Below are 25,520 nucleotides of genomic sequence, written 5' to 3' on the forward strand. Positions count from 1 at the left end.
CAGTGTATGGGGACATATTATACAGAGGAGCAGTGTGTGTGAGGGATATTATACACAGTTGCAGTGTATGTGTTGGGATATACAGAGAAGCAGTGTGTGGGAGATATTATACAGAGGAGCAGTGTGTGAGAGGGGATATTATACAGAGGAGCAGTATGTGTGTGTGTGGGGCATATACAGAGGAGCAGTGTGTGTGGATGAATGTTATACAGAGAAGCAGCGTGTGGGGGATATTATATAAAGGAGCTGTGTCCATGAGGGATATTCTTCAGAGGAGCAGTGTGTGTGGAGGGATATTATAGAGAGGAGCAGTGTGTGAGGGATATTGTACAGAGGAGTAGTGTGTAGTGGGGATATACAGAGGAGCAGTGTGTGGTGGGGATGTACAGAGGAGCAGCGTGTGAGAGGGATATTATACAAAGAGCATTGTATGTGTTGGGGATATAAAAAAGAGCAGTGTGTATGGGTGGGATATTATACAGATGATAAGTGTGTGTTTGGGGAGATATACAAAAGAGAAATGTGTGTGGGGGGATATTATACAGAAGAGTAATGTGTGTGGGAGACATTATACAGAGGGGCAGTGTGTGTAGGGGAATATTATATAGAGGAGCAGTGTGTGTGGGATGATATTATACAGAAGAGCAGTGTGTAGGGGGATATTATACAGAGGAGCAGTGTGTGTGGGAGATATTGTAGAGAGGAGCAGTGTGTGTGTGGATATTATACAGAGGAGTAGTGTGTGTGGGGATATATATAAAGAGAGGCAGCTTTGTGGGAGATAGTATATAGAGGGGCAGAATGTGGGGGGGGATATTATACAAAGGAGCAGTGTATATGAGGGATATTCTACAGAGGAGCAGTGTATGGGGGCATATTATACAGAGGAGCAGTGTATGTGAGGGATATTATACACAGTTCCAGTGTTGTGTTGGGATATACAGAGAAGCAGTGTGTGGGGGGATATTATACAGAGGAGCCGTGTGTGAGAGGGGATATTATACAGAGGAGCAGTATGTGTGTGGGGGGATATACAGAAGAGCAGTGTGTGTGGATGAATGTTATACAGAGGAGCAGTGTGTGGGGGATATTATATAAAGGAGCTGTGTGCATGAGGGGTATTCTTCAGAGGAGCAGTGTGTGGGGGGATATTATAGAGAGGAGCAGTGTGTGAGGGATATTGTACAGAGGAGCAGTGTGTGGTGGGGATATACAGAGGAGCAGTGTGTGTGAGGGATATTATACAAAAGAGCAGTGTATGTGTTAGGGATATACAAAGGAGCAGTGTGTGTGGGTGAAATATTATACAGATGAGAAGTGTGGGGGGAGATATACAGAGGAGAAATGTGTGTGGGGGGATATTATACGGAAGAGTAATGTGTGTATGATGATATTATACAGAAGAGCATTGTGTGGGGGAATACACAGAAGAGCAGTGTGTGGGTGATATTATAGAGCGGAGTAGTGTGTGTGGGGGATGTACAGAGGAGCAGTGTTTGTGGGGATTTTATACAGAGGAGAAGTGTGTGTGTGGGGGGATATTATATAGAGGAGCAGTGTATGTGGGGGATATTATACAAAGGAGCAGTGTGTGTGGGGTTATATTATAGAAAGGAGCAGTGTGTGTAAGGGGATGTTATAAAGAGGAGCAGTGTGGGGAGGTATATTATACAGAGAGGCGATATACAAAGGATATACAAAGAGCAGTGTGTGTGGGTGGGATATTATACAGAGGAGCAGTGTGTATTTGGGGGAGATATAAAAAGAAGCAGTGTGTGTGGGGATATTATACAGAAGAGTAGTGTGTGGGAGATATAATACAGAGGGGCAGTGTGTGTAGGGGGATATTATACAGAAGAGCCTGTGTGTGGGGGAATATACAGAGAAGCAGAGTGTGTGAGGGATATTATAGAGTGGAGCAATGTGTGGGGGAGATATTATACATGGAGCAGTGTGGGAGAGATATTATGAAGAGGGGCAGTGTGGGGGTGTATTATTAATTTTCTGAGGGAAATACTTCATTTTCTGAAACAACTTCAAGGGTGCTAACACTTTTGGTCATGACTGTGTGTGTGTATATAAATATATACATACACACACACACACACACATTTTTCCAAGAGCAGCGATAAGACTGTGGAAGGTTTCAGTGGTGGAGGAGGAGCCAGGGTGGAGCCTGGGCGGAGTCTCAAGGGGGCCCGAAAACTTTGCCAGTATGGTGCACTGAAATTCCTAGTGGCGGCCCTGATGGTGGGACTTATTAGGTGAGCACCAAATTCTCTTATACGTGGTCTTCAACAAGTTCAGCGGCATATCTTCAGTCTTCTCCAAAGCCTTTGATGTGGACATCGTGGGGCAGGCAGTTCATGTTATCTCATTATGTTTATATTTAGGCTTCCTATAAGTGGTAATGCAGCCACAGCCTTATTAGTACCTTAGCGCTCATGACGAATTTGACCACACAACATAAACACTTACAATAATTCCTTAACTCATATAAAGTTTGCAAGTAATTTTGTAGTGTATCCATGCAATGTGCAATATATACAGTACCTTAGCTGTATATGCAGGATGTTATAGAAATGTAAGATAGTGCGTCTTACATATTGTCTTACGCTGTACTCCACCCATCTGCTAACTAGTATACAAAATAGCAAATATGGCAACATTTGCTATCATTACTTTTCTCATTTGTCATTGGTTCACAAGCAATACGTCTCCTGGGGCAAGTAAGAATAAACCATGATATAGCAGCATGTTTCACGCTAGCTAATTTGAAAAAATTTCCAGTGTGATTTATGTGATTAATTTAGCCTGCTATATGATATGGAAAGCGAACAAAATAGTCCATAGGATACCAATATCACAAAGTAGATGAGCACATTGTGAGGCATATGCTTTCTGGTGAGTAGTGAAATGTAGAGTGAGTCATGCCTCTTTTTATAGCTCCCTTACTCCACATATCTAGAAAAGCCTCTAAATCAACACCAGTCCTCTAAAAAAGCAGAAAGAACTAGCATATACTACAAGAAAAGATTTTGGGTGGAATTTATCGAGAAATATTTGCCAGAATTTTTTTGTAAAAAAAGCATACGTTTGACGCAACAAGTAACTGTGCAAACGTTTTGCAACTTTTTTGTTTTCACTAGTTTTTTGTCTGTTTTTTTTCTAAAAGTTGGCTCAGATCAGTGGTATGGGCATGACCTAGAGTATAATATGTGTATGATATGTTCATTACGAGTATAAGTGGCATACATTATAGTAGAAATAGACTTTTCTGACAGCTGAAAGATACAAAAAATTCATGAAGACGACTCTGGATCAACATTGTAGTACAAAACACCAGTCTTCATGGATTCCCCTCTTAAAGGGAATCAGTCATCAGGTTTTTGATGTAGGAAAAGAGACTCTGATTCCAGTAATGTATCACTTAGCTTACTGAGTGCAGAAGGTGTGACACAATCAGAGTTTTAGATGCTGCTTGTAGCAGAGTTCACAAAGCTAACCCCGCCCACACCACAGCTCTCTGTGTACATTGTCTATTGACAGTGAGCTGCTAATCAGTTCTATGGTGTGTTTGGACTAGGATGTATGTCCTTCAGTGGTAATCTCCTGCTGATAAAACACTCATTGTATTGAAACCACAGCACACAGCCTAATAAGTGACACATCACGGAAATCAGTGTCTCTTCCCCTACCTCAAGCTGCCCTCAGATTACATAGCAAAAACCTACTGACAGATTCTATCAAAAGAAAAACTGTGCTCCTAGCTGTGGTCAACATGTTACAGAGCAGGAGAAAGTGAGTATATATATATATATATATATATATATATATATATATATATATATATATATACACAGCACAGACCTGAAGTTTGTGCTGTGTATATATATATATATATATATATATATATATATATGTATATATATATATATATATATATATATATACACACTCCCTTTCTCTTGCTCTGTAACATGTTGACACACCTTCTCATTCAAAGAGTTTTCGTTATTTTCATGACTCTGAAAATTGTAGATTCACATTAAAGGCATTAAAACTATGAATTAACACATGTGGAATGAAATACTTAACAAAAAAGTGTGAAACAACTGAAAATATGTCTTATATTCTATGTTCTTCAAAGTAGCCACCTTTTGCTTTGATTACTGCTTTGAACACTCTTGGCATTCTCTTGCTGAGCCTCAAGAGGTAGTCACCGGAAATGGTCTTCCAAGAGTCTTGAAGGAGTTCCCAGAAATGCTTAGCACTTGTTGGCCCTTTTGCCTTCACTCTGCGGTCCAGCTCACTCCAAACCATCTCGATTGGGTTCAGGTCTGGTGACTGTGGAGGCCAGATCATCTGGCGTAGCACACCATCACTCTCCTTCTTAGTCAAATAGACCTTACACAGCCTGGAGGTGTGTTTGGGGTCATTGTCCTGTTAAAAAATAAATGATGGTCCAACTAAACGCAAACTGGATGGAATAGCATGCCGCTGCAAGATGCTGTGGTAGGCATGCTGGTTCTGTATCCCTTCAATTTTTAATAAATCCTCAACAGTGTCACTAGCAAAGCACCCCCACACCATCACACCTCCTCCATGCTTCACAGTGGAAACCAGGCATGTAGAGTCCATCCATTCACCTTTTCTGCGTCGCACAAAGACACGGTGGTTATATCCAAAGATCTCAAATTTGGACTCATCAGACCAAAGCACAGATTTTCACTGGTCTAATGTCCATTCCTTGTGTTCATTAGCCCAAACAAGTCTCTTCTGCTTGTTGCCTGTCCTTAGCAGTGGTTTCCTAGCAGCTATTTTACCATGAAGGCCTGCTGCACAATGTCTCCTCTTAACAATAGTTCTAGAGATGTGTCTGCTGCTAGAACTCTGTGTGGCATCGACATGGTATCTAATCTGAGCTGCTGTTAACCTGCGATTTCTGAGGCTGGTGACTCAGATAAACTTACCCTCCGCAGCAGAGGTGACTCTTGGTCTTCCTTTCCTGGGGCGGTCCTCATGTGAGCCAGTTTCTTTGTAGCGTTTGATGGTTTTTGCCACTGCACTTGGGGACACTTTCAAAGTTTTCCCAATTTTTCAGACTGACTGACCTTCATTTCTTAAAGTAATGATGGCCACTTGTTTTTCTTTACTTAGCTGCTTCTTTTTGCCATAATACAAATTCTAATAGTCTATTCAGTAAGACTATCAGCTGTGCATCCACCAGACGTCTGCACAACACAACTGATGGTCCCAACCCCATTTATAAGGCAAGAAATCCCACTTATTAAACCTGACAGGGCACATCTGTGAATTGAAAACCATTTCCGGTGACTACTTCTTGAAACCCATCAAGAGAATGCCAAGAGTGTGCGAAGCAGTAATCAAAGCTAAAGGTGGCTACTGTGAAGAACCTAGAATATAAGACATATTTTCAGTTGTTTCACACTTTTTTGTTAAGTATTTCCTTCCACATGTGTAAATTCATAGTTTTGATACCTTCAATGTGAATCTACAATTTTGAGAGTCATGAAAATAAAGAAAACTCTTTGAATGAGACGGTGTGTCTAAACTTTATATATATATTAGTTTGTGGAGAAAGATTTAGTATAACAGAATTATGTTATCACTATATGCTCAGTTATAAAGGGAATGCTAACATTGGTTGATTAAGAGCATCCACTGGACTCTTAAATAACAAAAGAATTATACTAAACCTTTTTTTACTAGCCTGTACAACTTTTGATTTGTTCCTCCTGCTCTATATAATCATACCTGCAGATCAGACTTTAAGTTCAACGTGACTGGTTCCTTTTATTCTTTTTCATGGAATTTTGCTATCATTGAGCTGGAGTCCTAGTGATGGATTTCAAGATCATAGCTGATATGATTTACAGCTATAGTGCCTGTTACAGAGACAGTGGTTTGTAGCCTTGTTAAAAGAATAAGAGTAACGAAGAACGTTATCATAGAGATTTTAAAACATAATCTGAAGCTGAATATAATTGAGCGGATAGCACTTTATCGTGCGGAAATAAAGAAGGAAATAATGATAACGCGTAGTATGCAATGAACTGACAAAAAAGGAAAAGCAAATGAAAGTGCTAAAGAAGCAAACATTCTTCAAGTAAAGCGGAAAATCTCATTTGGATATCCAGGGGAATTCAATTAACGCCTGCCTGGAACCACAGACTCAGACTGGCTGTCACAGACAGGCTAGAGGGAAGCCGCTCACAAAACAGGACCCCGAGAACCCTGAAAGCCTTTAACCCCTATTCAGAGATTTGGAATTACTGTAGGGTCCCGGAGATCACTACCTGTGGAAGGCTGCAGTCCAGAGGAGAGTAGTAGTCAGGCAGGTTCAAACCAGGAGATGCAAAAAATCGGCAGACAAGGACGTAGTCAGGAAACCAGGTCAAATCCGGATCTGGCAGCGAGGTACAAAAATGGCAGGCAGAAGGTTAGTTAGAGAACAGGCAGAGGTCAAACCACAGGGATCACTATTCAGAAAAGAGTGGGAACCAGAAAGCAGGGATAAAAATTTATCGCTGGAAGTGACCAGCAGGAGGGGGAATTAGAAGGGTGTGGTATCTTCCCATTGGCTATAGCTGAATGGTGGTAACTTCAGCTGGAAGACACATGCCACTTACAATCAGCCAGTAGTGCTGCAGGTCCCAGGGAAACCCAGCTTAGTAGATGAGCATAGCCTGCGCCCACCAGACCACTGGCATCGACTCCTTTCCTATCACCAGCACAGTGTATGGTGGGAACACAGCATCGCCTGGTGATCAAAGCAGAAGTCGCAGGATTGGACTCTGGTGGGGACGTGACAGTGAGATTCTGAGAAAGGCTTAATCTTCTCCCATGCCCAAAATGTCTCTATGTATTCATAATCAGAGACTGGCCTAGTGGTATAACTTCAGTCAAGTGAAATTAGAGGTAAGTGTGGTGTGATTACCGCTATACAACATTTATAGATGCCACTAAATGTTCTATGTACCTTCAAGATCCCTGTTACGGGGGGGCCGGCAGATTAGGACCAGGGGGTATATATCCTAATCGCCAGTCGGGGCCCACCGTGCTCCAGATGACAAAGGAGCTGCTGGCACCTGAGGGTTAGGCGGAGACTATAGAGCTGGATGGCTCTGAGATAACCCAGGAACTCTGGGAACTGGTCACGTGTGTTGGGACACGTCAGACCGGACGACAACCCGATTAGCGTTTTGGTGCACCTAGCGCTACACCAACCACGTGTGCAGGAAACACGTCAGGCCGGGTGGTAACCAGGTAGCGTTGACCGGAAGACCGCCACGAAAGCGCCCTGTCGGCCACGTGTGTAGGACACGTCAGGCCGAGCGGTCCTCTGATTAGCGTTTCTGGCCACCTCTCGACTGGCCACGTGTGTGTAGGACACGTCAGGCCAGATGGGTACACCAGTAGCATTGACAGGGAATCCGAAGAGGATAAGGAACACCCTGTTAACTCCACAGGGGTCCTGGGGTACACTGTCCGTGCGCGTAGGGGGCACAACCGGACAGGTGGCGCAGCAGGTGCGTTGTCCGTGTGCGTAGGGGGCACAATCGGACAGGTGGCGCAGCAGGTGCGTTGTCCATGTGCGTAGGGGGCACAATCGGACAGAAAGCACAGCAGCCGCAGCCCAGTTAACGCCACTGGGCTGCTATAGCAAGACTGGAACGGCAGGAGGGAAGCACGGCGCCTGACCCTGATGTGCTGAGCCACGAATCTTGAAAGCAAGGAGGCTGTGGGAAAAAAAGGCGCAAATAGGGTCTTACCCGGTATAACAGTGTGAGGTGAATGTGAGAAGGGACACTCACCTGATAAGGTTGTGACAGTCACAACCCCTTTGTCAGCATAAAAGTAACGTGGAAGGCAGCAGTCCCGCGAAACGGAGTAATTACGGACAGCAGGAGAAAAGCAGGTTAAAGTACCGCGCCAAACCACAGGAGTACAGATGAAATTAATAGATCTCTTTTCTTTATTTTCACAGGTCTACGCGTTTCAAGGACATATCCGTCCTCTTCCTCAGGACAAATGCAGAGAATACTATAGCGAAACAGAGGCTACAGGCTCTCATATATGTGTAAGAAAAAAGCCACGTATGCATTAATTGCGTCATCAGCCTCCCCGTGACTCATAGGCACGTGGAGGAGTGAATAAAGTTCAGAACAGAAAAAAAGAGAAAAAAGAAGAAAAAGAGAAAAAAAGAGAAAAAAAAGGGGGAGATGAAAGCAAAGAAAAAGAGAATAAAGAAAAAAGTGTGGAAAAATGAAATAAATAAATGAATAAAATATAGTGATTGGGACTCAAATGTCATTAAAAAACTGTGTGGGAACCTACGGATCCACAGAATAATATGTGCATGTCTTAATAAAAATATGTGTGATGAATTTAATAAATGAACAAAAATGTGCTATGATGGTTATCACTATCTTTTGAAATAGCATATAGAGAATGTGAAAAAAACTAAATGAAGGATCAACGTAAAAACATGACATAGGATCGCTGTGCCAGAGCAGTGTGAGCAGCTCTGCGGTAGAAAGATTTACAAGTGAAAAAACAACGGGGCGGGAGCGGTGAACACCCGTTATAGGAGCAAAATAGAAGTTGACAGCGTGGGAAAAAATGATGTGCGCCTGCGCGAAAGGTGAAGTGAGGTGAGAGCGTGCAGGGAAAGGAAATAGTGAGCGCCTGCGCGAAAGGGTGACTAGAGGTTAATACCGTGGGAAAAAAGGACATTGCGCTTTCCCTTTCCTTCCCCTGCACGCTCTCACCTCACTTCACCTTTCGCGCAGGCGCACATCATTTTTTCCCACGCTGTCAACTTCTATTTTGCTCCTATAACGGGTGTTCACCGCTCCCGCCCCGTTGTTTTTTCACTTGTAAATCTTTCTACCGCAGAGCTGCTCACACTGCTCTGGCACAGCGATCCTATGTCATGTTTTTACGTTGATCCTTCATTTAGTTTTTTTCACATTCTCTATATGCTATTTCAAAAGATAGTGATAACCATCATAGCACATTTTTGTTCATTTATTAAATTCATCACACATATTTTTATTAAGACATGCACATATTATTCTGTGGATCCGTAGGTTCCCACACAGTTTTTTAATGACATTTGAGTCCCAATCACTATATTTTATTCATTTATTTATTTCATTTTTCCACACTTTTTTCTTTATTCTCTTTTTCTTTGCTTTCATCTCCCCCTTTTTTTTCTCTTTTTTTCTCTTTTTCTTCTTTTTTTCTTCTTTTTTCTCTTTTTCTCTGTTCTGAACTTTATTCACTCCTCCACGTGCCTATGAGTCACGGGGAGGCTGATGACGCAATTAATGCATACGTGGCTTTTTTCTTACACATATATGAGAGCCTGTAGCCTCTGTTTCGCTATAGTATTCTCTGCATTTGTCCTGAGGAAGAGGACGGATATGTCCTTGAAACGCGTAGACCTGTGAAAATAAAGAAAAGAGATCTATTAATTTCATCTGTACTCCTATGGTTTGGCGCGGTACTTTAACCTGCTTTTCTCCTGCTGTCCGTAATTAGAGCCACGAATCTTGGCGTGACAGGCACCGTTCGCCTAACCCTACCTACCGCTTCCCAACATAGGCTTATGCCGCAATGAGGCTCTAACATGGAGGTGTGCTCTGACTGAGTAAAAGTGAAGACTGCGCACCTCCATGTTGTCTCCAGCCCCTTTTATAACCTGGGTCCGCCCCAAACCCAGGGTGGAACCACCAAGGTCCAATAGCAGAGAGCCATGTCATCAGTGACGTCACATGCGACCTATCCGGAACCGCCACGTCATTGATGACCTCATGGCAGCCACGCCCCAAACACTTCACCAGTCATCGTCTGACGACCAATACTGAGGTACCAGATCATAGGGGCGGGCCTCTGCGAGCCAGTCCGGAGTTGCCACGTCATCAGGACACTTGACACCCTCTGCCCTATCAGGGCCTACCGCCTCACGGACATGCTCAGTGAGGTCCTTACCGGACCTAGCCTCTGGTGCACTAAGTGCCTGAGCATGCCCAGTAGCCTGAGCAACAGGCTCAGAAAGCAGACTATCAGTTTGAGCATGCTCAGTAGGCACATCCCAGAACTTAGACACAACACGAAGTCCAAGTACCTGTGCAAAGAGGCTGTTAGGGTTAATTGTGGGAGCATGCTCAGTAGCCTGAACTGAGGACTTGGTCTCAGACATAACACAATCAGGCTGAGCATGCTCACTAGGCAAAACACCGGGCTTAAACTCTGGCCGTGGTAAATCGGCGCACGCATGCGCACCAGCCGCCTCTCCACACTTAGACGTAGTGGAAGGAATAGCCAACTGGACGACCCGAGGCACGGCCAAGAACGGCAGCTGGCGCCTGGGCGCAACAGGAACCGCAGCAGGCTGCTTGCAGCTATGGCGGCGCCGGTTCGTAACAATCCCTCATCTGTACGACTGGAAAATGTTATCCTTTGTTCTTCTCAACAAAACATCTGAAACGTTAATAGTAGAGAAGTAGTGAATAAGATTCAATAGCTGAGAAACTTACATTGTAGAGATTTAAAACTGTTGAGAAACTTTTTAGAGACTGAAATTTTTTTATTCGTTAGCCAAACAATTGAAAATCCAGTTGATCTTTTGAGATTCTTTCAGGTTGGCTCAGCCATGTTGTTTCTTTCTTTCAATTTGGATAATATATTAGTAGAAATGTGCAGGAGAAATATAAAATGTTTATCTAAGAAACCATATCCAATGTCCACAAGATTTCACATCATATGGAATGTAAGGGTGCACAAACAATCAAGTGTTTAGACATACATTAATCCTTGCAGAGATGGTACAGGACTGATTTTGATAATCTGCAGTACCCAAGAATGGCCACTGCATAGGGATCTACTATCAGCCGATTGATAGTGGTCCTTACTGTAGGAACACACATTCATACAATAGTGATGATGATGAGTCGCCCACCGCTTTGGCAGTCGCCCCAGGGACACTGCTCCACCTCCAGGGATGCCGCAGGGACTACTCTTTGGGATCTTCTCTGGCAACAGGTATGTCAGGTTATTTACTTCTGAGTCGTGACACCACTCTCGGTTTGCGGTCAGGGTTATGGGTGACCGCTACTGTAGTTTAACGAGCGTCTGGAGCCGATGGAATCTGCAGTCAGATGGTGTGGCCTCCCGAGAGTGAGGCTGGCCCCAGGGGCTCGGGTGTATGTGTGTAGAACAACAGGTCGCAGAAGAACTCAGTCTCAGCCCAAAGTGTCTTTCAACTCATTTACTCACGTTCTGCTAGTAGTGTGAGATAACCCGGGCGCTGCTGAGATACACCAGGTTGAACCAGGTATCCTTCAGGCTGGTCTAAGGGTAACTGTTAGCTCGCCTTCCTAGCACTTCTTGTTTCGGACAACCCCTGACTTAAAGTACCGTGGGATTCATCAGGGAAGTCGCGACTGCCTTTTCTCCCCTTTCTGGCCTGTTTGCTGGCAGCCTGGGCCAAGGAAGATGGCTCCTGGCTCGATCCTCCTTATGGGCCCCCTCGTTGCTGCTGATGCTCGGACTCTGTTTTGGTTGTTGTGGGACTTGTTGTCCACCCCACCGGCAGGTTTAGCAGATTACTAAATAGATGTCTGGCTCTAGGGACCTGTTCCCCGTGCATGCCTAGCCACCAGAAGTCTTCGTATACGACCAGCTGACTTCCTCAGTGTCTTCCTGACCAACTGGCTTCCTCAGCATCTTTCTGTTCAACTTCTGGTGACCGTTCTCCCCCGCCAACGGCTACTACACGTGCAGGGTCTGACTAGCATGTCCGCTCTCCTACGTCTCCGCTTCATACTCGGCTCAACTGCTCCTTTTTTCCTGACAGCCACTGCCACACTAGCTTGCAGTCCCTCCTCTACACTCCTAGCTGAGATGTGGAGGGCACGCCCCCTCCTGGGTCATCCCAGGGGTCCCTTTAAGTGTGTGTGAGACCTGGTCACTATGTGTCTGTGCGTACACACCCTATTCCAGCCTTTTGGATTACCTGTTTGCACTCACCCAGCATGGGTGCAGTACTCAGTGGTGCCTGACCAGGTCAGGGGCGCCACATTATCATAGTCCTGAACAACCCTTTTAAATAATTAAACAGTATTAAAATCATATGACCAAGTATTCTAGTACTGTTATCTAAAAGTAGATAGCTTGACATTTAGGGACATTTTATGGAAATTTTAAGACAATACTCAATTTTAGAGGGGTGTTCCGAAAATGAGATCAAATGGTGTCCCTGAAATAATTCAAACTGCAGCCCGTTCTAGTCATGTGTCAGGACAGGCTGCTGATTGAATATAAACAGCTCTTGAGACCTGTGTCTCAACTAAAAAGAGCTGTATCACACATATCTCAGGTCAGCAGCTGGGAGCATGGCTGTCATATGTGAAAAAATATATCTCTTTCTCGCTGAACACAATAGGAGTTATCTCCACCTCCATACTCCTCAATATTTATTTATTTTCCATTTGTGCACCATCAGTCTTTTTTGCATTGCTATTAAGTTGTCAGACTGACAAAGGAGGAGGATGAAGCTGGAGACTTATTTCTTCACATATTTCTTCACATATTGCTGCTATGCTCCTGGGAGCTTATAAAGTTAAGGCGGACATCTCAAGACATGTACTGTATGTCTTTAGTCTGCAGCCCTTCCTGACATGTGACTAGGATGGGCTGCAGTTGGATTTATATAAAATACACCATTTTGTCTCATTTTTTAAAATTCCATGTAGCTCAATATGATATGATTATTTTAATATTTTCTACAGGGTTTCCTCTCTCTAAAAATTGCCACTGTTGCTTCTCCTTGCCCAAATGAAGACAAATAACAGAAGAATCTGTAGGCCAAGGTGATCAATTCCTGTAATCCATCCTCCTATTTATTATCCAATTGATTTGATTTACTCCAGTAACCCAACTTGGTATGTGTACAGTATATTTTCTTGTGAATTAATTTGTCATAAAATAGTCCTTTTATGGTAATTCCAAAGCCTTTTGCAGAAGAGGTATACACTAGTATCTTGACTATATGCCTAAGGCCAGTTTCACACGTCAGTGAAAAACAGTGACGTTTTTCACTGGCGTGTAAAACACGCACATGTCCCTGCGTATGCCGTGATTCACGGCACACGTGGGTTGTCTAAGTGCAATCCGGGCTCCGTTCTCCGTGGCCCGTGATTGCACTTAGAAAACTACTCACCTGTGCGCGCTCCCGCTGTCCATGGTGCTGATCGCTCCCGCGGTGCAGCATCCAGCCGGCGGTGACCCCCGCAGCAGCTGCTTCCGGGTCGGCTGTGTCGCGCATAATGAATATGCGCGACAATAATGAGCCGGCTCAGAAGCAGCCAGCAGAACGGGCTGCAGAGGACATCGCTGGACGCCGGGTGAGTTAAAATGTTTTTTATTTTAAAAGCACGTTTTTTTCTGGCACGTGTTTCACGGACCACACCACTGCATGGTCCGTGGAACATCAGTGATGCCAGAAAAAAATGGACATGTCTCCGTGCGGCAAACACGCACACGCGGGTATGCTGCACGGAGACACGTGCAGTGAAAAATCACTGACGTGTGAGCAGACCCATTCATTATAATGGGTCTGCGTATGTCAGTGATTCTGGTACGTTTAAAAAAAAGCACAAATGTACCAGAATCACTGACGTGTGAAAGGGGCCTAAGGCCTGTTTCACACGTCAGTGAAAAACACTGACGTTCTTCATTGACGTGTAAAACACGCACATGTCCCTCCGTGTTCCGTGATTCATGGCACACGTGGGTTGTCCATGTGCAATCCGTGAACCGGGATTGCAAATGGACATTACTCACCTGCCTTCGCTCCTGCTGTCCATGGTGCTGAACTCCTCGGCTCTGCAGCATCCGCCCACCGCTCTCTGCAGCTACTTCTGGGTCGGCTATTCCTGCTTTCATGAATATTCATGAGCCGGGCAGGAGCTCAAGAGAGCGGAGGCTGCACAGCGAATCGCTGGAAAGGTTAGTTGAAAATGTTTATTATTTTATATGTCAGTGGTTTTCTGGTATGTGTTTCACGGATCACACACAGATCACACCATAATGTGATTCAGAATCACGGACACGCGTGTACGCTGCATGGAGACACGTTCAGTGAAAAATCATTGATGTGTGTGCAGACCCCTTGATTATAATGTGTCTGCGTATGTCAGTGATTCTGGTACGTATAAAAAAAATGCACATTCGTACCAGAATCACTGACGTGTGAAGGGGGCCTAAGACAAAAAAACGAAAGGGGATTAGAAAAAGAAGAGGAAAAACGGAGAAACAGAAGCAATTATTGTGCGCAAAATGCCCAAAGGCATACAGTACCTTAAAGATGGTTCAGTAAAAGCTCTGTTGTCAGTCAGAATATAACGTGAATATTACTTGTTTATTGTTTATGGGAAATAATCTGTAGAAATGTGCGCAGAAAATATTCAGGTATAATGGAGAACTAAAACAGTATGGACTATAGAGGAACAGTACAACACAGGAGGAATAAATAAATAGAAGTATGTGATTTACCCAATGTGCGAGAATGGAGGCGAGTCGGTAGTGAGACGTCGTTTGACAAATGTCGCTCAGCCCGGAACCATAAAGTGCTACTAGAAGAAAAATCTCTAAATATATGCATACATGTAAAAACATAGAGGTCAGCATGGCTCCAAAAATATGCAATAACACTAAATGTGGGGACGTACCAAAATGCCGTATTAAATTGATATGTACCGGCATCAATCTTGTATGTGGTCCATAAGTTTATTTCAAAGCTTGAATGAGAAGTGGACATTCCTGAGCTTAAAAACCCACTGAATCAATGTCCTGCCCACATCTTCACCTGAATCACCACTGGAGGTAGGTTGCTATTCCAGGGACCATATCTGATGCTCTTGTTTTCATGAAGCACACACTGTCCTGATACAGTGGGGTAAAAAAGTATTTAGTCAGCCACCAATTGTGCAAGTTCTCCCACTTAAAAAGATAAGAGGCCTGTAATTGACATCATAGGTGACCCCAACTATTAGAGACAAAATGAGAAAACAAATCCAGAAAATCATCTTGTCTGATTTGCAAGATTTTTTTGCAAAATATGGTGGAAAATAAGTATTTAGTCACCTAAAAAAGGCAAGTTTTCTGGCCCTCACAGACCTGTAACGTCTTCTGTAAGAGGCTCCTCTGTCCTCCACTCATTACCTGTAACAATGGCACCTGTTTGAACTTGTTATCAGTATAAAAGACACTTGTCCAACAACCTCAAACAGTCACACTCCAAACTCCACTATGTTGAAGACCAAAGAGCTGTCAAAGGGGACTGTGTATGGGGACATGTTGTATTTTCAATCATAGGCGCATTACTGCTATTTTTAAACTGAGCACCAACCCATACACCAAAACTACTAAGGTATGTCTCCTTGTTTATTACCTCTATTCCATAATCTCACCAGTCTCTTAATTAACCTATTTGTGCTCCTTCTTGTTCAAGCTTTGAAATAAACTTATGGGTCGCATACAAGATTGATGCCGGTACATATCAATTTAATATGGTATTTTCAGCGAATACTTAATACGGTATGTGTTAACATGAATTCCATTACTTATGCCCCTTTTTCTTGGATTTAACCATATTCAGTGCCTTGCGAAAGTATTCGGCTCCCTTGAATTTTTCAACCTTTTCACACATTTCAGGCTTCAAACATAAAGATAAAAATGTTAATGTTATGGTGAAGAATCAACAACAAGTGGGACACAATTGTGAAGTTGAACGAAATTTATTGCTTATTTTAAACTTTTTTAAAAAATAAATAACTGAAAATTGTGATGTGCAATATTATTCGTCCCCTTTAAGTTAATACTTTGTAGCGCCACCTTTTGCTGTGATTACAGCTGCAAGTCGCTTGGGGTATGTGTCTATCAGTTTTGCACATCGAGAGACTGAAATTCTTGCCCATTCTTCCTTTGCAAACAGCTCGAGCTGAGTGAGGTTGGATGGAGAGCGTTTGTGAACAGCAGTTTTCAGCTCTTTCCACAGATTCTCGATTAGATTCAGGTCTGGACTTTGACTTGGCCATTCTAACACCTGGATACAATTATTTGTGAACCATTCCATCATAGATTTTGCATTATGTTTTGGATCATTGTCTTGTTGGAAGACAAATTTCAGTCTCAGATCTTTTGCAGACTCCAACAAGTTTTCTTCAAGAATGGTCCTGTGTTTGACTCCACCCATCTTCCCATCAATTTTAACCATCTTTCCTGTCCCTGCTGAAGAAAACCAAACCATGATGCTGCCACCACTATGTTTGACAGTGGGGATTGTGTGTTCAGGGTGATGAGCTATGTTACTTTTACGCCAAACATATTGTTTGGCATTGTGCCCAAATAGTTCGATTTTGGTTTCATCTGACCTGAGCACCTTCTTCCACATGTTTGGTGAGTCTCCCAGGGGCTTGTGGCAAACTTTAAACAACACGTTTTATGGATATCTTTGAGAAATGGCTTTCTCCTTGCCACTGTTCCTTAAAGGCCAGATTTGTGCAGTGTTCGACTAATTGTTGTCCTATGGACAGACTCTCGCACCTCAGTTGTAGATCTCTGCAGTTTATCCAGAGTGATCATGGGCCTCTTGGCTGCATCTCTGATCAGTCTTCTCCTTGTTTGAGATGAAAGTTTGGGTGGATGGCCGGGTCTTGGTAGATTTGCAGTGGTATGATACTCCTTCCATTTCAATATGATCGCTTGCACAGTGCTCCTTGGGATGTTTAAAGTTTTGGAAATCTTTTTGTAACCAAATCTGGCTTTAAACTTCTCCACAACAGTATCATGGACCTGCCTGTTGTGTTCCTTGGTCTTCATGACTTCCTGATACTATTTGTGCTTTATACAGAACACTGAGACTATCACATAGCAGGTGCATTTATACGGAGACTTGATTACACACAGGTGGCTTATATTTATCATCATCAGTCATTTAGCACAACATTGGATCATTCAGAGATCTTCTGGAGTGAGTTTGCTGCACTGAATGTAAAGGAGACGAATAATATTGCACGCCCCAATTTTCAGTTATATATTTTTTTAAAAAGTTTAAAATAAGCAACAAATTTCGTTCAACTTCACAATTGTGTTTCACTTGTTGATTCTTCACCTTAACATTAACATTTTTATCTTTACATTTGAAGCCTGAAATGTGGGAAAAGGTTGAAAAATTCAAGGGAACCGAATACTTTCGCAAGGCATTGTATAGCATTTTTTCCAGCAGTCGCTATCATAGATATAGCAAGCAGATACTTCCATTATCAGCCAGCATCTCAGATGTCATAGTGGTTTAATTCATGTTCCTTATCCATTTGGTACGTCTTCACATTATGACTTATTGAGTATTTTTAGAGTCATGCTGACCTCTATGTTTTTACATTTATGCATATACTTAGTGATTTTTTTTTCTAGTAGCATTTTATGGTTCCAGGCTGAGCGACATTTGTCAAACGATGTCCTTGTCAAACGATGTCTACTACTGACTCGCCTCCATTCTCGTACATTGGGTAAATCACATACTTCTATTTATTTTTTCCTCCTGTGTTGTACTGTTCCTCTATAGTCTGGACTGTTTTAGTTCTCCATTATACCTCACAGCATATTTTCTGCATAGGTTTCTACAGATTATTTACTATAAACAATTAATATTCACGTTATATTCTGACTGACACCAGAGCTTTCACCGAACCATCTGTAAGGTATGCTTTTGGGCGTTTTGCACACAATAATTGGTTCTGTTTCTCCGTTTTTTCGTTTGTTCGCTACGAGTGTAAAATTAATCTTGCCATGTTCTTTTCTTGTCTTACATAGACTGTAGTCCGTAATTAAGACCCGAGTAGGGTCGAAACGTTGGAGTTTTTTGTTTACACGTGCATTATATACAAAAATACGGTAAATATGGTGAGATTTGATCAACTTTTTATTCTACACATTTAATCTAAAATAATAATTTGTTGACTGAGTACCTTAGCATGGAATTTAGTTTGATTGCACAGATGTGTAAAATGTTGGTTTATGAACATTCTTATGGTTTCTTATGCCTTCTTATGCCCTGATTTAAAACCATCACATATGTATTTTGCACAAACTGCAAAATTAAGAGATAAACAAAAAGATCTTCAGTGTAACCCAAAATGTACACAAAATTATAAATGTAAATTCCTTGAACATTCATTCTGCAACTGTATTGGAAATTAATTCTTGCACCTTTTTCTTTTCTCTTCAAAGCTTCTCTTGATACCTTGTCACTTCAGAAGGCCTGCGGATCTTCTCTGTGAAGCATCCAGCAATCGTCCCCCATCATGTTCACGTTCCATTTACCTTGGTATTGTTGTTCCATCTCCTTCATATCCTGATGAAATCTTCCTCCTTGCTCTTTGTTAATAGCACCAAGGTTTACAGGAAAGTAGTCCAAATAGGAATGTAATTTTTTTTTTACTTCAAACTCATCAGACAACCCAAGGCTTTGAAATGTTTCAGCATGCTCTCCACGATGGACTTACCTTTTAGATCTTTACTGTTATTTCGAAATTTCTTCACAACTTATTTCAAAGAATTGCAAGCCATTTTCTCAACAGGTTACATTTTTGTTTCAAACATGTCGTCCTTCAAAAGTTTCCGACTATCCGGACACACATAAATGCCTTCCTTCCTTTTCTGAAGCTAGCTACACAGGTACTTAAAAGTCTGTCCTTCTTTCGGTAGGGTTTTCACAGCCTACTTCATCAGTTTAACATAAATGTGGAGTAATGGCAGAAGAAGTTTAATGGGATCAACTAAACTTTTCTCGACTATGTTCATCAATCCAGGTTGCAAGTATGTTCCCTTTGGCCAACTTTTTTGGCTCCAATGATCAGTCTTATCCTGGCTGTCCCATTCACATAAAAATCATGGGTACCTTGTGAATCCTCCTTGCTGCTCACAGAGAAAAGAGAGAACGTTTCACCACATATTGACCATTCTTGATACTTATAGTTAAGTTTCTTGAGAATAAAGTCTAAATTCTCATAGTTTTCCTTCAAGTGCACAGAATGTCCTACAAGCACTGAAACATACTTGCTGCCATGGTGAAGTAGCAGCTTTCATACTTTTTTTGGATGAATCAATAAAGAGTCTCCACTCACTCACGTTGTACTCAATGTTAACTTTTTCCATCAGATTATGAACATCACTGCAATACAGTAGTGCATTGTCTGCAGAAAACTATGGAAGGAATGCCTTCTGGAATTCTATTCTTTAGGAAGCCTATGGAGTCAGTGTTTGTGAAAATACTGGATGAGGTGGATTTCCTTCTATATTTTTCATGAGTTCAGTATATAAAAATCACCTCTTTATTTTCAAATTTTCCCTTGCAGATCTGTGTTCTTAAAAGGGTTGTCTGGTAAAAAATAACAGGTCTTCAGAGACGCTATGTGTCACTCTATGTGACTGCAGACTTGTGAATTCTTTCATTACACACAGTGGTCACGTGGCTGCAGTTATGGGATATGCAGATTCCCTGCCAGAATCCAACTATATATCCATGGCCTCACTCAATACGCTTGCATTGAGCGAGGCACACTCCCTGAGTCGGATTCTCACCGATAGTATGCTTATCGCATAACTATGGCCACGTGACCTCCGGTCCTGCCTCTGACATTGGAGAATCCTCCCAGCACACAGTGTGATGCGCATTCAGCTGTTATTTCACCATTTGGTCTTGAGCGATTTTATTTAAGACCATAGTGCACCAATAACCCTTCCACGTCTTTAGATCACAGTTAGGCCTAAGACACACACGGCATGAAAATTGGTGCGAGTGGAGTGCGATAAAAAAAATCGCATTCCACTCGGACCAATATTAGCTTATGTGTCATCACACAGGAGCAATTATTTTCTCAGCCCTAATCGGACCGAGAAAACAATTGCAGCATGCTGCAACTGTAATGTGATCATTGTTTCTCTCTCACCCATTCAAGTCTATGGGGCGAGAGAAAAATTGCACTGCACTCGCAGTACACTGGTGTACCACGAGTGCAGGGCGAGAATGGCATTAGCCAGCTATGGAGGAGAGAGGGAAATAAATCCCTCCTTCCCCTCCTCAGCGCCAGCCCTCCCCTCTGCAGCTGAGGTCTGCTTGCATGATCGGACCTCAGTCGCAGGGACACTCGCATGACACTCAGCTCTGCTGTACTGCCAGTGTGAGCCAAGTGTAATGCAAGGGGATCGCAGTAATCCCCGTGTGGCCCCAGCCTTACAGCAAGATAAATATTGAAAAGTGTTCAGTTGTTCTTCAGTCCCGTTTTATTTTGTATTATTAAATTTGTAGACAAGCTACTTTATGCTACAAGAACACCAGCTATTAATTCAGCTTAAGGCACAACTAGGTCTCTGACGTCCCTTTGCACTCTGCCTTCATGACACGCTGTAATGTTAACACATGCATCTTCCTAAACCCTAACTAGGAAAAAATACAGGTGCAGAGGATCAGACCTCGGGCTGCAGATGTGATGGGACAGGTGAGGGATGCAGTGAACATTATTATTAGTATTATTATTATTTTTTATCATCCTATGTTTATTATGCTCTGGTTTTCAGAGTATAATAAGGTACATTCACTGTGCATTGAATAACTTCCCAATAAATACACAATAAATTTGGATATTCCTTACAATCTCTGGGTTAGCTATACGTTATGCACACAACAATAAACAGCTAGCTACATTTTTTACATTATTGCAGATGAATTATTTGATGTATTGTATATCCTTATCAATTAAGGATTCCAAGCCAAGGTTCTCAATCAACACACTTGTGTTAGATTATTCCACAGCAAGTCAATGAGGCTTGTGTCAAATAATTGGACCAGGCTGTTGTAATTATATGGATGAAAATTCTTCAGTAAGATCAGATATATTAGCCAGAAACAAGGCTTTAGAATTGAAAAAATGATTTGAACAAATGCAGTCACAAGAAGATGCAGCTTTGTCTAGATGGTTAAAAATGGTTAAATGTTTTGTATCTAGGTAATAAGTTATCCCCTAGCCATAGGATAACAAATATTTTCCTGATTTGCTGTGGGGCCCAGTGGTAAAATACCGATAGTATTTATAATCACAATATTCTGGAAAAGTTTCTCTAATTTCTAAATTCAAAAAAGTGTCCGGGATGTACCACATTTATTTTACAGATTATTGAGTTATATCTGTATTGTAGTTTACACTGGTGCCAAGATTTTAAGTTATCCACTCTCCATGCAAATGATGCCTTTCTTCATTAACTTACATGTACAGTTGATGTTCATAGAGGCATAATTGCTAATAATTATGATTTAGCTCACTGATTTGGTGCTCAGGAGAAATTAGAAGTCCGTAAAAAATATGAGTGCCGGAGTTTTTTTCACACAGAGGCATAATGACTGGGCCTGTGGGGAAGGAGTGTCCACTGACACCAATGTTTCCTGGATATGCTTCCTCAGGTGCACATTCAGTTGAAATATATTCCGGCGCAGAGACCCGCCGGCTCCCTGCCCTGCAATGCACACTACTGGTAAATCAAAGGCCAGCAGCTGAAGTCAGCTAGTCAGTGATGGGTGGCGCATGACAGTGATGTCATATGCTGCCCATGCCAGCACGCAGAAGTCATGATATGGAGGTACCCTATGACAAACTTTTTATTTATTTATTTTTACAGTACGATAGACAGGTGACATCATGAAGCTCAGTGACCTCACTTTAGGTGATGTCACTGAGTTTATAGAGGTCCTCAGAGGTCAGGTTACTTGTGATCACAAGTGGAAGGTCATGGGAACCTCCAGCTGTGGCCATAGTTCACCTCATTGATGTCATTGCTGATCTCCGTGGTTCACTCGACGATTGCAGTTACAGCGGGTGGTCATGTTCTTTGGCATCAAGCTGTAATTTCAGATGTAGCAGATTCGGGATCCTTGTGGGATCTCTTGTGGATTATGCTGGATGTTCAGGGGAATTTTTGGGGAATGCTTTTTTGTCTTTCATTTCATATAAAGGATTTTTTTGGTATTTGTGTTTGTTTACTGTACTTTCATTTACAGATTAGCAAAGGATATCTCATAGGCCCTTCCCAATACTAATCTAGGGCTTAGTGGCAGCTGTGAGCTGCGATAAACCCCTTATTACCCTGACTGCCACCCCAACAGGGCAATTGGGAAGAGCTGGGTAAAGTGCTGGGATTGTCGCATCTATTGGATGTTGCAATCTTGGGTGGCTGCATGCTATTTTCAGGCTGGAGTTCCCATAGAACATGGGTCTTCCCTGCTAGAGAATACCAGCCCCTAGCTGTCGTGCTGTATCATGGCTGGGTATCAAAATTGGAGGGCCCGCATGACAGTTTTTTAAATTATTTATTTTTGCACACAGATGAACGCACAGCTGGGGCTGCAGCCTGTAGCTATGGGTTTATCTGTGTTAATAAATTAGGTTGTACCTTAGATTCTGTCTGCTACATGTCCCTGTTGGAGTTGTGCCCTTACATTTCCCTCAGTTAAAATGCCCACCGCAGGGTCTGCATGCGGAGTAGTGACCAGGCTACCAACCAACCGCAGCGGTTTGTTTATGGCCGCATTTTTCAACCCACAGTCCCTCCTATAAAATGCCCACATCACACACATCATGGAGGCCCCCTGGGGATAAACTAAGTAGCTATACACATTACCGTTATATGTCCCCTGTAAAAAATGACTAACAATGTGAGGTAATACCTGTGGATTTGTGGATATACAGCTTGGGGAAAGATGTGCAGCAGCTCCAGCATCCCTCAGCCCCTGAAAAAGATTCTTGAGTCTGTGTCGATGACTCTGCAGTAGGAGAATCTTGGTCTGCACGATAACCTGGTCAAAGATATGGCTTACGCACAGAAGGACCACACACTCCGCCAGTATTACTGGGACCAATCCCTTCCTCCTTGCTCTGTGTAGCTGTCTGGGGCAAAGGACTGAGCCACTCACCCATGACTACCACTCCCCACCACCCCCACATCAGTGTGTAAAATTCCCTTTAAATTGGTGCTAAGTACGTATATATTTGTATTATATTTCCATTTTAATTGCATAGTAAATCAGTAAATCAGTACAAGTTAACTCTGTTTTATATATATATATATATATATATATATATATATATATATATGTTTTATTGTCTTTGTTTTATATATGTTTTTAACTGACTTTTCTTTTTCTTGTTTTTAGCATTTTTTTAATGTCGCTAGGTGAACACTTAAGTTTGTGCAGGAGGAAACTAATTTTGTTATTTGGCCTAAGATATCGCAGTCTTCCGCAGATTAGGATCCATTCTCAGAGCTGTTGTTAAACCACTCAGCCTATAGTTACACCGACATGGAGGCACATATAATACACCAACAATTACGAGGAAGCATTTTGAAGTTTAGAAAGAGTGATAAATGCCGGGAACTTGTCCATTTAGTAGAACTTAATCACTTGCAATCATGATTTGATTACCTCATAATAGCTTTCTACTTCCAGTTGCTATTTTTGAAGTGAAATAATCAAGAATGCAAACTAAGTATTTGCTCTCTTGAATGATTTACTGGTTCAGCACATTTAAACTGCGACAGCAATCAAACGCAAAGAAAGCCGATGTTACAGAATGAATTATCCTTATCAGATGGAACAAATGATGCCATTTAACTTCACTGACATTTCACAAAAGTATATCTGTCTTTTGGTAGAAAGGTAAAGAATAAGAAAAAAAAAAAACGCAATTCGCAGTGGCACAAAAAGTCATTTAGGAGACTTAAGAAAAATTGTAAAGCAATTCAACCTGAAAATGTTAATTACTCATATTATTTCCTCATGGAAAAGGAAATCTTTGTTTCAGAATTACCCTGAACAATAAGGAAGATTCCATAAATCACCAAAATGTCAGCAATCCTCCGATGTGTTTGCTCTGGGGGCCTGGCTGCTGTGAAATCAGTGCAGGGAACTAATTTGTGTGTTCGTCTCTAAATTCTTCCTTTACTGTTGGATATGTGAAGTTTGCTTTGTTTTTGAAATTTGGGTTCAATTAATTACTATTCTGTAAAAAGAACTTATATTGCTAAGTTGGGCATCACAAGGTAATACACTGGTGTATCTCTAATTAACTCAGATGTTAACAATAAACCTATCAGAAGCTTCCAAAGACATGACATCATCATATGGGCTGTCCCATATTTTTTAAAGGCATAGTACTCTTAAGGCTGCTTTACACACAGCGACATCGCTAGCGATGCCGCTGCCGATCGTACCCGCCCCCGTCGTTTGTGCGTCACGGCAAATCGCTGCCCGTGGCGCACAATATCGTTAGTCCCCATCACAGATGCTTATTTGCCTAGCGATGTCGCTGTGGCCGGCGAACAACCTCTTTGTTAAGGGGGTGGTTTGTGCGCCGTCACAGCACCGTCACACAGCGGCCGACCAATAGAAGCAGAGGGGCGGAGAACAGCCGCATTTACGTCACGCCCACCTTGTTGCCGGAGGACGCAGGTAAGCTGTTGTTCGTCATTCCCGGGGTGTCACACATAGCGATGTGTGCTGCCTCAGGACGAACAACCTATGTCCACAACGACCTACGAGATTTTGAAAATGAACAACGTGTCAACGATCAACGGTTAGGTGAGTATTTTTGATCGTTAACACTCGCTTGGAGCTGTTACATGCAACAACGTCGCTAACGACGCCAGATGTGCATCACGAATTCCGTGACCCCGACGACATATCGTTAGCAATATCATTGTGTGTAAATGGGCCTTTAGTGTATGTAAACTTTTGACTTTACAGAAAGTAATAAACATACCATCTCTTTCTCTCTCGATATTCTGGATTTCTTCAAATATAAATAATCTTCGTTCCTAATTGACCTAAAATGGTAAAGGTTTATTTTGATTTCATGTCAGATAGTGAGAAAAACCTGCGGATGTGTCTTTTTAGATAGTGTATGTAAACTTCTGGATTCAGCTGTATGTATACAGCTAATAGCTTCAGTAGTTTTACCCTCTACCTAATCATATGGGCCACATAGGGTTTGTCTCCAACAGTTAGCACTATGCACATTTGATAAGTAATGAGACACTCCTTCATCTATGTATGTCCTATGCAATCTATTATATCATTCTCAGTATTACTTTTTTTGGAGTGTCTTTTTCACTTACCCTTATGGTGCTTTGTTTTATATTTTTGTCAAACTCCCGGTGAGAATATCAACCTTCTTTTAATATTTGTTATTATGTCTTTTATATGATGGTATAATTCAAAGCATTGCATTAAAATACTGTGTCGTCATACTTGTAGATTGTGTGTTCATTGAAGTCTATGGCATGTGAGTCGCTTGTGACTTGCAACAAGAAATAGAAATTCAAAAAGAATTGGAGACATTTGTGATTCTGTGTGATGTATTGTATGTCACAAAAAA

The sequence above is a fragment of the Anomaloglossus baeobatrachus genome, chromosome 6 (assembly GCF_048569485.1).
Source record: "Anomaloglossus baeobatrachus isolate aAnoBae1 chromosome 6, aAnoBae1.hap1, whole genome shotgun sequence".
Lineage (NCBI taxonomy): Eukaryota > Metazoa > Chordata > Amphibia > Anura > Aromobatidae > Anomaloglossus > Anomaloglossus baeobatrachus.